Below are 12,500 nucleotides of genomic sequence, written 5' to 3'. Positions count from 1 at the left end.
TCAGCCTGTCCTACACTGAGGAGATCTACTCTTTCCCTTCTTCACCCTTTTCAACTGCAAGGCTGTATCTTTTCGCCAGGTTGAACACTTGTCCATACCGTACCTCACCTCTACCTCCAGGTGGCTATGCTGTTCCCTGTGCCCTCCTTGAAAGCAATACTTGGCGAAACAGGCACACATCTCACTAGTGTCTGTCTCAACCATCCAGGGGACACACACAACAACACCCTCTTTTGCCAATCAGTATGACAATATGGCCATCAGATGTACTGGTCACGGCGAGTTGTCTTACCTTCCGCTGGTTGTCCACCCCGCAGATGTGAATCCTCATTAATAAAAGCTGCTCCCTAATTCCAACTTGGACAGCGGCTTTTCACCGGCCGATAGTCTCCTCGCTTCGCACATCCTCCGCTTTCTCCATTACGCTGGCCACCCTGCGCATAGTCCGCCCGATTCACCGACCCGACCTGACCTTCCTTCGTTCCGTTTTTCTCCTACCTGCCAAGTTTACCGCGTTGCCTCTCCTCTCTCTTTTTTATACCCCCTCCTTCCCCTTTCCTCTTCTTCGAGTGTTCCTTTTTCTTCTACTAAAATTCATTTTCCTCCCCCCCCTATCCTTCCCCTATACCCCATTCTTCCTTTCCACTCTTTTTTCCAAACTTCCTTCCTTCCTTTCCTCTTCAGACCTGAGGATGGAATCCAGGTGGATTTGGAAACAGTAGTCTCATTTTCAATAAATCTAGTTTTTGCATTGTGGGTTTTTCTACCCATAGTATCAACACTGAAGAGTGTTTTTCATTCAAATATATATATATATATATATATATATGTATATATATATATATATATATATATATATATATATATACTGTATATATGAAACACACACCACAACACACAACCCACACACACACTACACACACACACACACACACACACACACACACCACACGCAACACACACACACGACACACACACGAACAACACACACACACCAAATTATATAAATATATCTATATATATATAATAGTATGGTAATAGAATTTAGTAAATATACAATATTATATAATACACAACAGACTATACGATAATATGCACCACACCATACACACACACCACACACACCACAACGTACACGACACCACACACGACCACAGACACACAACACACAACACAACACACACACACACAATGAGATATATAATATATTATATATAATATATATAGACTATATATATATCATATAATATGTTGTGTGTGTGTGTTGTGATATATATATATATGTAATTATTCTATATATATATTATATTTGTATACACACACACACCAAACACGACACACAACACACACACACACACCACACACACACACTACACACACACACACACACACATAACACACACGACACACTGACAGCACCACACTACAAGAAACACACTACCACCACACCACACACATACAATATTATATGATATATCTTATATATATATATATATATTATAGATATTATATATATATATATATATATAAGCTATATATATATAGATAATGCACTCTCCGCACAACACATACCCCATCCGTCCTCATACAATACAACAACGAATGTCGGTATCGGACGTTTTGTTTGTGCGCGCGCCTGGGGATAATCGTTGTGCTAGCGACATGTGGTAATGCTCTAAGAGATATTGATTCTTGTTTCAGTCTAGTACTTTCTCGTGTTTTCTCTAAAACTACAAAATAACCTGAATTAAACGTATGGTAATAGCAATGTTTTATGTAAACTGACCCAAATTTATTTCATGGAAATACACACGCTTCGCAAGCCGTTATAATGACATTAGCTAACTGCATATTGGTAAGTATCTTGAAGCACTGCTTTAGCAAGAAATGACAAATATTAAGTGATATTTGTCTGGAGACTATGTCATCCTCAGTCTCATACTTCTTAGATCTCAAATGCCCAAAAGGGGCTGGCGTTGCGAACGGAGTTTGAGAAGTCTAAAGTGATAGGAGTGCCACACGCCGCCAGCCAACGTTCGTCAGGCTACGAACGGCCGGCACACACAGGCACCGGTGACGCGGTGTAGTCAGTGAATCAGTCTGTGGAAGACCGTGATAGAGGCGGGATGTCGACGGAGAAATTGAGAGTCACCGTTACTGATAATGATACATGGCGAAGCTCGTCGGAACCCAGCTGCGAAATGGGACATCGTCAGCGTTACGATATATTTCATCCTCGTGATGGCTGCGGGGTTTTATGTGAGTATTGGCCTTATGCCCCCGCTGCCGCTCTTCGTTGCAAGGCGATGTTTTCTCGAACTTTCGGATTCCTCGGGTGTTTTTTGACAATACCCTTACTCAGGAAGGAATACGTAGGTAGTTTTACCTACAGATAAAGCATGTTGCAAATACTGTACATCCGGCCTTTGCTGCGCACAGTGGGGTATCGCGACGCCGTCTGGGGTGCTCGGAGATTTAATTGATGGAAGGATGAGGTTTTTGATTGTGCTTAACGTCGTTTAAAACCCCAATCAAGATTTTCAAAAAAAGAAAAAAAAATTTAAGAAATGTCTTCCTATTGACATGATGCGGACTGCAACTTGTTGATCAGGAGTAAAATATGACCTAGTGAATGCGTTACCCATGTCAGCCAGCAGGCAGAACTCAGTGCCGGTGCCCCGTCAGGGTATTGGTGTTGATGTGTGTGACGCAACTTTACGTCGTCTGCAGCAGCCATTGCTAGACAGGAAGAAACCTAATAAGAGAAAATCAGTGTATTGGATGGGAAACTAGAGTAAATTTCGGAGCGGATTTTCAATCTCATTTTTAGATGAATATATATATATATATATATATATATATATATATATATATATATATATATATATATATATACATATATATACATATATATATATATATATAAATATATATATATATAAATAAATATATATATATGTATATATATATGTATATATATATATATATATATATATATATATATATATATATCCATTATATTAATGCTTTCGATGTTGTAATTTTTGAATGCATCTTATCTTTAGATTGCCGGATTATGAGTCTCCGCCTAATAATTAGTGAAATTCATAAATAGACCTACGTAACATATATATTTAAACCCAGTTTCCTATAAAATATTGCGAAATGCGTATGTCTGAATTATCAAAACAAACAGAGATTGCAGTCAATGAAAATAAGTGTACGAAAATTCTCCACAGAGTTGTATTACTCCGCTCGTACTATGAGACAAGCTTTCCCGCGCTCTCCCGCTCATTCATGATAGTAGTAGTATTGGCATTGCACCAGACTGACGCTTATTTGCACGGAGGAGTATATGCTACCCCGCTGAGATACAGAGAGGGAGCAGGCGGAAGATGGAACTGAGAATTTCTCTTGGAGAGTTAAGGGAAGTTTCATAGTTTAATTGAAATGTTTGCAGAGAATCGTACTACGTAAGTCTAAAGAGGAATATAACGGTAGGCCAATTGGTAGTAGTTGCAGTAGCAATAGTAATGAAAAAAGTACAATTGCAATAAAACGTTAATTGCAGCATTTAAGAATGCATAAACGGGAAATATATATATGTTAATAATAGAATGACACAGATATAACAAAACAACAAATCACCTTCATGAAATGTAAATGAACAATGTCGATTCATACCAGTATTTGCATAAAGCATTACGCAGTGGCAAGCGGGATATGTAACCAAGAAGTATTATTACGTTTGTAGCCGTTCTCCAAAGGAAGATGCATGGCTTATCGATTACCTATTGGAACCCTGGACGCTTTCTTCATGTGGTCGGTAACATAAGTGTGCCAAGTCACGTTGATTTGCCGAACGGTGTATTGCATTTTCCATGCAGAAACAGATCTTGGCTCTGCTTGAAAAGGCACGTATTCATTTTCGCATGCAGAGGTTGTCCCCTGTTCGCTTTGTGACGCACGAAATTTGTGTGGAATTTGGGGTATGTGTGGGTGCGTCATGTGCAATTAAGACTCATTTGCATAACACAGTCCACTTTTGGTAGGGGTTCCTAAAAACACACGAAGCCGCCATGCAAACTTAAAGATTAAGCTGTGCCATTTATTCTCGTGTTATTAATTTGGAACCCTCAAATATGATTTTAAAATCTTTGAGTGATGATGAATTACTCTGCTGATGCATTCATATCTTTCTGTTTACCAATATGCCTACCTCTCTCAATTTGCATATTTACATGCCTCAGTTCACGTGAATTTGTGTATCTATGAGTATGTCTGTGTATATACAATGTACGTATTCAAAAATCCAAAACCGCCATTCCTTCTTTCGCAAACGGGACCTTTCCGTTATTCGGTCGGTGTCTCGCTCCACGTATAGCCTATTCTCAGTAATCCACATCTATTGATTTATTAAAGAAGTACTTTTCCACAAGGACATTCCTCAGCGGGACCTTTGTGAAATGCAGCGGCTAAATCCATAGCGGAAAGCCCTTGTACGCAGCGAACTGCATGCGGCTGTCTCCCTTATAATAACTGAGGTTTACTAACATTTATATATTACATTAGATATTTTCACACAGCGAGCTAAATATGAGTACCAAACGTTATTTTTTATCCTTTATGTTTTCTTCTTTGACTCATTGACATTCTTTTAAAGTTATCTCCAAAGAGGCATTTCTGTAGTCATTACAGTAGTGTCGAAGACTTGAAATAGTTGCCCATATATGTGGCCCAAACTGACATTAGAGTTTGCATTAATTTTTCAACATGTGTTGTATGCATGTTTATTTAATATGTGCTTACATATATACATACATGCACAGCCTGTATGTTTATATGTGTGTGTGCGTGTATGTACTGGTATATCTATATACCAGTATGGATGTGTGTATGCGTACATATATGCATGTGTACAGTCTTGGCTTACTGCTTTATAGTTCGCTTTCGAACATATTTCATAATGGAAGAGTACTGATGCGATACAGAAGTCTGGTATAGACCTTATTTCGTTTGCAAGCAGAAATTGTCAGAAGCAAAGGCAGAATTAACCTTATTTAGAAAATGGTTGTTGATGCCAGCAGAATCCCCCCCCCCTCTCTCTCTCTCTCTCTCTCTCTCTCTCTCTCTCTCTCTCTCTCTCTCTCTCTCTCTCTCTCTCTCTCTCTCTCTCTCTCTCTCTCTCTCTCTCTCTCACTCTCTCACTCTCTCACTCTCTCACTCTCTCTCTCTCTCTCTCTCTCTCTCTCTCTCTCTCTCTCTCTCTCTCTCTCTCTCTTCTCTCTCTCTCTCTCTCTCTCCTTTTCTCTTTCTTTTTCTTATCTTTTCCTTTAAGGATTCCGTGTGATTACCATTTTCAAAAGCCTATTAATTAAACTCATTATTTTGGAAAAGTTCGAAATTTTTTAAGTGCCCGACCTAGGCGAAGGGTAAAGCATGCAATAATAAATAGAATTCTGTTATTATCATTTTGCGTAACCGCCTCTGTCAATTTCTTTCGTATTCTCTACACACGCATGTGTCTATCTATTTACGTATCTATTTGTTGCTATGCATTTATATGTAAAATATTATCATTTATATGAGTAACTATATGCACTCATCGATGAAAAAGTATGCCGCAACAGACATTTTCGTGTACTGTAGATATTCAGTGTACGGAATTTTTAACCATTTTATTGTGTTTTGTTGTATCCGTGAATACTCTACGAAGCATTATGATAAGGAAGATTAACTGATAAACCTTCAAAATATGGGGAAAGGGTGACTTGAGTCGTGCCCACGCATCTGTGCAATACACTTGCATGTGTACGTGTACGTCTACGAGTGTATCTGTCTGTCAGTCAGTCTGTTTTTTTGTGTGTGTGTTTTTTGTTTCTCTCTCTCTCTCTCTCTCTCTCTCTCTCTCTCTCTCTCTCTCTCTCTCTCTCTCTCTCTCTCTCTCTCTCTCTCTCTCTCTCTCTCTCTCTCTCTCTCTCTTCTGCGTCAGCGCGCGATTAACAACAACAAATATAAGCAAGTGCTTAGGCCACCGATACCATAACTTGTGGTATCGAGTTCGTGGGGATTTCCAGATTTCATTTAATAGGCTTATGGCTTATGCTAAAGGTAGATCGGTTTATGTTTTATTGTTTTATTACAACTGATAAATCATCTTTAGGCTTTATTTGGCATATTTCAGATGCCAGATGAGATACATACAGCTTAAAGCCTAAAGGGGTTTGAGTGGAAATGTCGAGGGGCGCCTTTGAAAGGGGCGAAGGGAATCATTTGAATGTCCGAAGGGGACCTTTGAAGGGGTCGATGGTCATCATTCGAAGGACCGAAGGGGTCCGCCTGAGAAGACCGATGGACACCAGTTGGAGGAGCACCTTACAGAAGAGCGAGGGGCATGCTACTGGAAGGACCGAAGGTGCAGCTTTGAACTGGTGTATAGGTATCATTGGAAGGGACGAAGGGTACCATTTGAAGGCCCAAAGGGGTATCCTTGAAGACTGTTCCTTTGAAAGGGGCAGTGGGTGCTTTTGAAAGGACTGAATGGGCACCATTGAAGGGTGTCGATGGAAAGGCCGAAGGGACATTGTCGTTAGAAATAGAGGGCATCATTAGTTGGGTTGAAGGGGCACTTTTGGAAAAGTCAAAGTCCACTTTTTAATGATCTGGTAGACACCGCTAGAAGGGCCAAAAGGGCGTCTTTCTAAATCCTATATGTACCACTCAAAAGCCCGAAAGTGAACGCCTTTGGAAATCCTACGAGGGCTTACAGAAAGGACAAAATGGCACCTTTGGGAAAACCGGAAGACCCAGTTGGACACTTCTGGAAGGGCCGAGTGAAACGTTTGGAAAGGACGACGAGTTGCACTGGAACGACAGAAGGGAACTACTGACGTGACCGAAGGGATATTAGTGGAGGGATCAAAGTAGCACGTTTAGAAGGGGCGGAGGGACGTTTTCAAATGGAGGGCTCCGTTAGAAAAGCTGAAGATCCGAAGGGGCAGCGTTAGGTGTGCCTTTTTATTTTATTATTATTATTGTTTTTTATTATTATTATTTGTGTGTGTGTGTGTGTGTGTGTGTGTGTGTGTGTTTGTTGATTAATGGAATTGGTAATTTTTTCCCGGTTGTATTACGTCATTTAAACCTTTCCCTTATTTTCTGGTAACTTCAAGAATAATTTGGATGTGTGGGAGATAGAGAAGAGAAGGCGATATTTAGGCCTATCGAGGCACCAACTAACATTCACTGGATAAACAGTAGGCATATGTTTAATGCGAATGTTTGCATTATATATACTCGCCCCATGACGAGCATTGGTGTGGGCAGGTAAACGAGGGAGGAGGGTGGGGTAGGTTACGACTAATTTTAGAGCCCAAGGTTACATTTTAGGTCGGAAAACGAAAACGAGATTGCAAAATGTTTCCCTTTTTATTCATATTTCTCGGGACTTTAAACGGGCTCTCTAATTAGACGCTGACATGCCTTACCCATGTTATATCCGGGTTAACCTTTTTTTTTTAACCACAAATAGATGCTTAGAAGTATTCCCTTTTTATCACTCATGCGGTTACAAACATGTACGGGCATGAGTTTACCTGCAATCACATATCCAGAAAGTAATTTTCCTTAGATGTTCGATTTGACAGATTTCACTTGCGAATTTTTGTTTTTCAGTTTTTCTGACTTTGAGAGAGTATGGTACTAGGTGTGCATCTCGCAACCTACTTTTCTCTGCTGATTATTATCGCATTCCGTGACCCTTATTGATCTGGTAGTGCGCGCGCATTTCAGCATTTCCATTAATATATTTTTCAGTGATTTTTATTTTTAACATGATTAGGATTTTTTGTTAATTTTTTTTAAGGAGTATTCGCGCAATGTTTAACGATATCATGTGCTTTAGTTTTCATCTCTCTCGAAATTCATATAGACTGCGAAGCATATTATTGATTTTTATTTCTCTGGTTTCTGAGACGCAATTCCTTCTCCCATTTTAAACTCAGGCGCTTTTTAATTGACAGTCTTCTCAGGGATTTTGGCAACCATGCATTAATTTTTAAGAAAAACATGCGAGTAGGCAGACATGCAGAGGTCTAAAGGTCATTCCGCGGGCCGGCAACATGGCAGAACACCAACCAGCAGCATTTCAGGCTAAACTTTTATTTATCCTCGTGAGACACTTTTCACTAAACCATTTGTCTCACCCCCCTCCTCTCGGGGTAATCACTCGACGACAGAGCAACGAGTGTCGACAGTTCAAAACAAAACGTAAACTTTAACGGGAAAGTGCACGAGGCTTCTACATGTCTCCACCGATGGGATCTTTCGAGAGGGTAGATTGGTTGACGGGGTATGAGACTCTCCAGGTGAAATGTCGCAATGGTCATTCTATCTGGTGATTTTTGACTTGCCGGAATCTTGTTTTGATGTGTTGTTGAAGGTACTTTTGTGTTTGTTACCTAGCAAAATGATATAGTCAGGGATATTCTCTGCGCATGCGGAACTCGCGCATGCCGACGTGATTATCATCAGGTGGTGTTGCTTGCACTGTGATTTTTAAACATGCACCAGTTATTTGTTTCTTATTTGGTGTGAACAAGATTTTGAGATTTATTTGAACTAGAATATAAATATTCCGGATGAGAAGATGCAATAATTCAAACATGACATTACGCCTTTTCGTCATTGGTCGGCGTTGTGGAAAATTCCTCACGACGCATAGAGAGTAACTCCTCTGTATCCCTCCCTCCCCCTCCTCTTCTTACTCTTCTCTCTCTCTCTCTCTCTCTCTCTCTCTCCCCTCTCTCTCTCTCTCTCCTTCTCTTCTCCTCTCTCTCTCTCTCCTCCTCTCTCTCTCTCTCTCTCTCTCTCTCTCTCTTCTCTCTCTCCTCTCTCTCTCCTTTCTCTCTCTCTCTCCTCTCTCCTTCTCTCTCTCTCTCTCTCCTTTCTCTCTCTCTCTCTCCATTTTCTCTCTATCTCTCTCTCTCTCTCTCTCTCTCTTTTCCCATCTTTCATTCACCTATCTTCTTTCCTCTCCTCTTCGTTCCCTTCGAACCCCTCTCCTAATCTCTTCCTACTTGAAGTCCTCCTCCTCGCTCTCCTTCTCCCTTCCTTTCCCTACTCCCCTTCTCTCTTCTTTTGTCCCACTCCTTATCTCTCTCCTTCTTAATTCTCCTTCTTCTGTATCCCCCCTTCGCGTGGCGTACATCCTCCCCCCCACCCCCTGTTCTGCTACGCGATTTATCAGCGCATGCCCATTGAGGTCCAATAACTTTGCGTTCTCGTCTTTTTAGTGACGAGAGATAGGGGAGAATTTCTAGAAAGACGGACTGGCTCTCGTCTCCCCTCTCCCCTCTCCCCTCACCCCTCACCCCTCTCCCCTCTCCTTCCTCCACTCTCCCCTCTCCCCTCTCCCTTTCCTGGCAGCGCTCGGTCTCCTCCCCGCTGGATGGGTATCTGCCGTGGCCTTTTTTTCGTTTTCATATTATTATTGTTAGTAATAGTGTTGTTATTATTGTTATTTTTTTCTTCAACTGATAATTGAAAAATACGTCCTTGGCGAGAATGTATTGTGTTTCACCCGATTGTTGTTCGACATGTTATCGATGAGAATGATTACTTTTTCATATTGTTCTATTTCTTTTGTATGCATCATCATCATCACTATAATTACGGAGAAGATAGTTGTTATGGTATTTTTTCAATGATCAAACGGTAACATAAATGAAAATTATAACCATAAGAACTTGCAGAAGAGCTGCTGAGATTTGATAATAACTTTCATAGAGAATGATAGCTATTTTGATGGCGATAATAACAACATACTTTGTCCATGTCTGCGTATGCAATTGAATGACTGGTGCCTGAACAATGGCGCAAATTTGCAGTGATTGAGGTTTGTTATTGTTTATATCTCACAGCAACAGAGTCCGTTGTTTGTCCTCATTGTAGAACCATCTCTGTGCACTTGCGCCTTTGCACGAGGCAGTGGAAAATTCCCCTTAGTGCAAGGAGTGATGGATTTCAATTCGGGCGTGACTTCTTAAGCTGCTTCGCTCTCTCTCTCTCTCTCTCTCTCTCTCTCTCTCTCTCTCTCTCTCTCTCTCTCTCTCTCTCTCTCTCTCTCTCTCTCTCTCTCCTCTCTCTCTCTCTCTTCTCTCTCTCTCTCTCTCTCTTCTCTCTCTCTTCTCTCTCTCCCCTCTCTCTCTCCTGTCTCTCCTCTCTCTCCTCTCTCCTCTCTCTCTCTCTCTCTCTCTCCTCTCTCTCTCTCTCTCTCCTTTCTCTCTCTTCCCCTCTCTTCTCCTCCTCTCTCTCTCTCTCTCTCTCTCTCTCTCTTCTCTCTCTCTCTCTCTCTCTCTACTTCAGTCCTTGTCTCCCTCTCTCCGTTCTTTATTTTGAAAATTTGCTCATTTTACCTAACTTAATTTTAACTTTATAAATGCATTTTATTATCTCAATATGCGCTCGCAGATATCTTAATTTTTTTATGAGTGAGGTGGCTGCAAACAGCTGAAAATAGCAAGGTCGAAACATGGCGTTAGTTCCAGAAAAAAATATGACAGACTCAGTTGCCTTGCGTCCCGGGATACTGTTTACATATATCTTTCGTCTTTTTTGTTATTTATTATCATTTTTCTCTTCTTTATATATTCATAGTCTTCTCTTTTCTTCTTGCTTTTCCCCCCTATCACTGCGTCTTTTTCTTAATCTATTTCCGTGTTACTGTTTATATACTCTTTCGTCTTTTCTGTTATTATCATATCTTTTCCTATTTATATATTTTTTTCTCTTCTTCTTGCTTTTTCCCATATCACTTCGTCTTTTTATGAATGTATTTCCGGGTTTAGTTGACTGATTATACGTCGTTATGATTCATTAAGCCAATTTCGCATTAATTATTGCCATTACTATAAGCACAGGGATTAATGACTTAAATAGCATCGCCATCGTCATCATCTTTACCATTATTGTGTTATTGTTATTATTGCGGTTACTATTATGTTAATACTACTATTAATATCATCATAATTTGTATAATATAGTAACAGAGGCTATAAACAAAGCCAATAATTGAGACCATAATAAACCAACACACATCTTGAAAAAAATAATAATAATAAATAAAATAAATAAATAAATAAATATTTAAGAAACCCAATAAAAAAAATATTAGATATTTAAGAAAATCAATAAAAAAATATTAAATATTTAAGAAAACCTAAGGGACTGTAGAAAAAATGATTGTATATTTAAGAGACCCGACTCAAAATGAACGAACACCCGCGCAAATCTATGGAAGCCTCTCGAAGCGAAGAACCCTGCCAGAGATGACGGTGAAGGGAACTTGCAGAATCAACATGTCCCTGCGTGAGTCTTCTCGTCATGGCTAAAGGGGGGTAGAAGACTTTTTTTCGTTCTTTGGATTGGCAAATGTTTATGATATATATATATATATATATATATTTTGTATCGTTATTTTGTTGTTATTATGTGGGATTCGAATTTTTTTTTCGTAAATGGGGGGTAACGCGCCACGAGTCGGGAAATGGAATGGCTGAACTTATATTTAAATGACTTACTAAACCCCATTACAACCGCTCGTCAATAAAGAAAAAAATGTATTTAGGGAGGTTACTATCGAGAAACATGAACGATTGCGTACAGATTTCGGTTGTTGTAGAAGAGACTAAAAAGTTGACGATGTTTTGTCTCGAGGAGAGGGGGGCGGGGGATACGGCGTCAAAAAGTTATGTCAGACGTTTCATGTGTTACGTTATGATGGCTCTTTTTTCTCCCTCTTTTTTGTAGGCTATATATAACGCGTGTGGGTGAGGCGATGTGTGTGTGTGTGTGTGTGCGTGTGTGTGTGTGTGTGTGTGTGTGTGTGTGTGTGCTTGTGTTGTGTGTTGTATGCGTGAGAGAGAGAAAGAGATGGTGGGAGAGATAGAGACAGGCAGACAGTGTCTATACATGATAGAAGATATGAGTGATCTAATGGCATTTATATTTGCTTTGCAGTAACAATAACGATTTATTATATACATGATTCCAATGATAGTACATCTGATAGAATTTATTATACTTATATTCTGTCACTGACATTAATATATCTTTGCAAATCTGATATTGATTTTCATGTTAATACTTGCCTATATTTTTTATTATTCCTTTTCAAGTATTTCCTCATTTCATTATTATTATTATTATTGTTGTTGTTGTTATTATTATTATTATTATTATTATTATTATTATTATTATTATTATTATTTTCTTTCGCAGTCGATGTGTCGGCCGAACCGGGGTACTGTTGCCGGTTACTTCCTGGCTGGCCGGTTCATGTGGTGGCTCCCGGTAAGTACTGGGGAGGTGGAGGAAAAGGAGGAAGAAAGAACGAGTAAATAAACGGGGGGAGAGATAAGTGAAGCAGAGGAGAAAGATGTGGAATCGGAAGAAGGAGAATGTGTGAGGGAATATTGGTGTGAGAGAAATCGAGCGCATGG

At 39.8% G+C, this 12,500-nt stretch overlaps 1 pseudogene; it reads left to right on the top strand.

Moving 5' to 3' along the window:
- The first annotated feature begins 2,072 nt into the window (after positions 1–2,072).
- The window catches only part of LOC119575430, a 33,645-nt pseudogene continuing 23,217 nt past the window's right edge, over positions 2,073–12,500 (top strand).

Source organism: Penaeus monodon, chromosome 7 (assembly GCF_015228065.2).
Source record: "Penaeus monodon isolate SGIC_2016 chromosome 7, NSTDA_Pmon_1, whole genome shotgun sequence".
Lineage (NCBI taxonomy): Eukaryota > Metazoa > Arthropoda > Malacostraca > Decapoda > Penaeidae > Penaeus > Penaeus monodon.
The sequence above is the reverse complement of the archived record's forward strand: the minus strand, read 5'-3'. Positions and strand labels throughout refer to the sequence as shown.